Here is a 5,232-nt window from a genome sequence, read left to right on the forward strand (position 1 = left end):
ACGTTTAAAGCTTTACTCCCTAACCTGAATTGCACTGGAACTGTTGCTAGTGAATCTAATATGTATGCTGCTTCTGCACAATGTGAATTACTGCTATGTTATAATAATGTATTCATCTTGAAAGCAGTGGCTGACTGTGACAGCAAACAGACTAAACCCACTAGCAAACCCATACTCAAAAGCCGGTATGGTTGTTGTGCTAAAAATTGTTTTAATTCCTATCTCCTGCTGGTCACCAGTTGCTGAAATGTTTAGCAAGGCACACAGATTTGATATTAGATGACACATGTGCTGACAAATAAAGTGGGAAAAAAACGAAGAAAACTTGAATACTACTAAAAGCTTGCTATTACGTTTGAATAACTTGGTAACCTAACCTCACACAATTCAAAATAGAGTTATTAGTTACAGAAATATAATTCTCCTCTACCAGCAACTGACTGATAACGGCAAAGAATGCATACAAGCCTAGTTCTTGTTTTTTATTCACTGTATCATTTTGTATTTCAATTATCACAATGTGAACTTTAAAGACTCCATCTAACTTCAATGTACAGTAGCTCTTAGAATCATGTCTATCCTCCAAGTGCATCTGGTACACCAGGGTGTATGCATTAACTTGTCCCCCTGCAACACTTTTAATGTATTTCTTAGATCCACTAGAGGTGGGGTTTTGCAGGGGAACAGGTCAATTGCAACACTCTGGTGTACCAGATGTTCTTGGAGGCAGATTCTTATGATTTAGTTATGTTGAGGCCACAAGAGTGCTTCAAACCTCTGAGCATCTACCTATGAGATTTCTGTACTCTGTAACATATACTTTTTCCAGCATAGCTGTTTAGTCATCAAATGACTATATTAGACCCTATATTTTTGTTGCATCTGTAAGATGTCTGATTGAATTGTGCATGCTACTTTCAATAAAAAATAAATAAAAGCTTTTATAGTCCCAGTATTAAGGCTGTGGTTATTGTTTCAGTAGTATGGTGTTACAATGTAGCCTTTTATAGTGTCTGCAGAGTTCTGTGTCTTACATGGAACAAGCAGGGTACAGGCAGGCACAAACTGACACAACAGCCTCCCTCACATTTAAAATCTGCAGTGTCCTTTTCTGTTCCAAATAAAGAACATCAGCTAACCCCCCATTCAAACTTGACTGTATTACATTTTAAACTGCAGAACCCTGTATGGTTTTAAATATAGTTTGACATGAAGTATTTAAATCATTGAACACCTTACTATGAACCCTGGGGTGAAAATATGTTTAGTCTTTTTTTTTAAGAAAATGTTATCAGAATAACAGCTACTGTATTTTCTTCATTTAGAAAAGTCTCTGAAAGAACAATACTATATTTCTCGCCTATATGTTGGTGCACGCCTATTACAGCTCCCTGTGCGGCACACCATACTTTATTGTGGGACAGACAGAGACCCTGTCCAGTTATACTTGTCGTACCCTGTCCACACTTTGCCATTATGCCTTACTGAAACTCTGAGACACAGGTAAATGGCACAGTCTCAAATATTTCCTCTTAAAGGGGCATTGCTGAGCACAAGAGCAGTGAGGGACATGAGGACCAATATTAAGGAAGCTGTGTTAAGAAACAGTAAATCAAAATATGTATCTTTCTTCATATATAACAAAATGCTTTGGGGACAGGTATACCAATGCTGTGGGGTCAGGTGGTGTTCTATAATCTGTAACACAGGAAGCGAAAGTACTTCCACCAAACATATAGCATTGTGACAGGATACATGGGAATGTTATCATACCTTTCAATTTTATTTCTGCAACTGAACTGAATTAAGCATTGAAAAATGATGTCTGGAATAATACCTGCCATAGCCATTTAGTGTCTGTCCTTTCAAAATATGTGCTGATGGAGCTTCTAATAGTTCCAGCATTCATATGTTCACAATATGAAATGTAAACGTCTGATCAGGTTGTTAATGGTTGGCTGCTTTCCTTCTTAAGCCCAGACACAAATAACACTGCAGTACTTTCAGGCATAAGTAGATTTTCAGATGTCTCACATGGGAGGGGTCACACGCAAAAAAAAAGACTATCATATAATAACAGACATATCCCCTCAACTCAACACCACACGACCAGCATGACAGTAAACATAGACACAATTCTTACCTTTGTATACCGGTAAGTTAGTGATCAGCAGATGTGTCAGCCGCACGAAGAGCACAGCGTGTGGTTTTCACTAACTCTACTGTGCAGAATAAATTAATTTTTTTTTCTATGTGTAAATATTGAGGCTTTCTTCTTATGCATCGGGACGCGGGACATTTGCTAGGAAATCGGGACTGTCCCGACCATATAGGGACTCTTGGCTTGTATGTGTATGTGGTTGCTGATTCTGGCGCATTATCTATCTTGGTTGTTTTGGACTTTAGTGCTGCATTTGATACTGTTAACCATGTTATTCCTAGTCGTTTGAAGACCTTTGTGGGTATCTCAGGCACTGCTCTCTGCTGGTTCAGATCTTATTTACTCATCCGCCTCTAGTCTGGAATACACAGGTGTCCCACAGGGCTCTATATTGGGGGCTCTTTTATTCAATATCTATATGCTGCCACGGCCATATAATCCGTCATCATGGCGTGACCTTCTGTTCTTATGCGGACGATACTCAGATTTATTTGCAGACTAAACCTTACAATAAAGAGGCTGTACTTTCACACTGCTTGGCAGAAATTATGGTTGCAACAGAATTCTTTGCAGTTGAATTGTGATAAGATAGAGGTAATGTTGCTTGACAGCTTTAGCATGGTTATTGATAGGCTTGAAAGTATGTCTAGCTCTGAATTTAGAAATCTCAGTGTTATTTTTGATCAGAGTCTCATGTGCAGAATGTCACCAAGGTGTCATTTTTCCATCTGTGTAACATTGCCTGACTACGACCTAGTGCATGCTTTTGTCTCATCTCGACACAATTACTGCAGTGCTTTGCTTGCTGGCATTCTCAGTAGGCTATAGCTTGTGCATAACTCAGCTGCTCAGGTCCTAATTAGATCTAAATCCTGTGAACATATAACACCTGTTCTGCATCACTGCATTGGCTGTCTGTTAAGAGCAGGGTTGATTTTAGTTGCTGACATATAAGGAGGAAGTGTGGTCCAGTGGTTAAAGTCCAGGGCGTGTAACCAGCAGGTCACCGGTTCAAATCCCACCTCTTCGGAAACCAAGGACTCTGCAAGCATTGGTATTTTAAAAACTTTTGTCTTTTACAGTGGTGTTTTCACCTATTTAAACTTTATTTGTTTGTATGTGTTGATGTGTTTTTAATTGTAAAGCGCCTCGAGATGTTTTACATGACAGGCGTTATATAAATTAAAGATTATTTTTATTATTATTACATTGGTGATACGATTTGAAGCAGCGTTGCTTTTGCTGGTATAATAAATAGACACAAAGTTTATTCACTGTTCCAAGGCCAGCATGCTGTCTGCGCATGACACATAGCCAGTTAGTGCACTATGAACTGCCAAATAGTGCGTATGCTAAGGAATGCAACTTTCTATGGACCACAGTGGAAGTTGTGAACAAGTGGAGCTAAACTGTGCAAACGAAATAAAAGAACTGTTTGGACCGTGAACTTTGTTTTTTGTTGTTGGAGCACTGCATCACCACTACACCTGCGCTCCGCAAACCACTTGTTCACAGGAACTTATTGGTTAATTCTAGTAGGCCTTCTTACATGATGTCATAATGGCTTGAGGTGAATGTGGGGCTCTTTTTCAGGACTGGATAATTTAGCTTGAATCATCTTCATTTATTTATGCAACCATGATTTCCTGTGATTGTTTTTTTTAAATGTTATGGTATGAATATACAATTACCACCAGTGGGCACAAATCCACCTACAAAAAGACAGTAACTATCAATTTAAATCCAATAACGTTCCACTCCTATACACTTTTCATTCCATAACATTCTGTAAAAATGTAACTTAGAACTGAGCAGTTGTGGCTGCTGCTAAGCCAGGTGAGGTGACTACATATTCAAGGGTCTTCTTTCATTCACTGCGACTAGGTAGACTCACACAGAAATATTGTAAAACCAACTACAGTTCATACTGGCTGAATAAATGGAGAACCTTACCATGGCCTTTTAATAAATTATATCATGCTCTGCGGTGTTGTGCGACTACTTTGACAAAGTAAATTGATAAACCATAGCATTTTTTAGGGTAACAGTACATAAGCCTTATCTCGTACCTTTCCTGGAATTCCATAATTTATATTTTTGGTATATTTCCATATTTTAAACCTTAAGAGTTTCAACTATTAACTATGACAATATGGAATTGTGAATTTTGCTTATTTCCCACAATCTAGAACCGGTTATAAATGACTTGCACTACTCACATGTAATTGTAGATATACAGTATATTGTTGTAACCCTAACTTGTTGCATCCTAGTTCTTATTTTATTTTAGTAGTATCATTTGCACTTACTGTAAGCTATATTGTATTTAAATATTAATCTTGCATTGTAACCCTGTACTGCCCTGTAATACCTGTAAGTTGCCTTGAATAAAAGCTTCTGATAAATAAATAAATAAATAAATAAATAAATAATGTTAACAGTTAACTGAACGTATACTTTACAGTGTAGGGACCCCACACAAATTCACTACACTTATATTTATATTTGTTTAGCTATAAATCAGATAGCAAAATAACAATGGAACACTGTTTTAGGTGTTTTTATCAGTGTATTTTACAGCCCCGTTATAGAAGCCTGTAGCTGATTTTTTTTTCCTTCATCAACCTGCTGATTCAATTTGAAAGCCGGCAATCTTGAATTCAGCTGAACATCTTTTCCTGTCATCTTCACTTTGATTCATTGTGGCACACAAGCCAGTGTCAGCCTCAGAGGTATCGGGATGCAACATGAATAATTTGTGCAGCTGTTGAGTTGTTCAATATTCCCATTTCCAGCTTTCACTTGCCAACTCAGCTGAGTAATGCTGAAGTTATTTTCTGACTGTAAGCCATTCCTCTTTATATGCTCTGTCTTTCTCCATGAATGCAGACCCTTGTGTTAAACAGGGTAAATGAAACATAGCAGCTGGACAAGCTGAGATGTGAACTGGACCATAGAGTTTACCTGTGGTCAAAACAATTAGAAAGTATGAATCAATAATTACGGTATATGCTATACACCAGCAAGACATAACTGGATGAATTAAAAATATATATATTTGCATTACTCTA

The sequence above is a fragment of the Acipenser ruthenus genome, chromosome 9 (genome assembly GCF_902713425.1).
Source record: "Acipenser ruthenus chromosome 9, fAciRut3.2 maternal haplotype, whole genome shotgun sequence".
NCBI lineage: Eukaryota > Metazoa > Chordata > Actinopteri > Acipenseriformes > Acipenseridae > Acipenser > Acipenser ruthenus.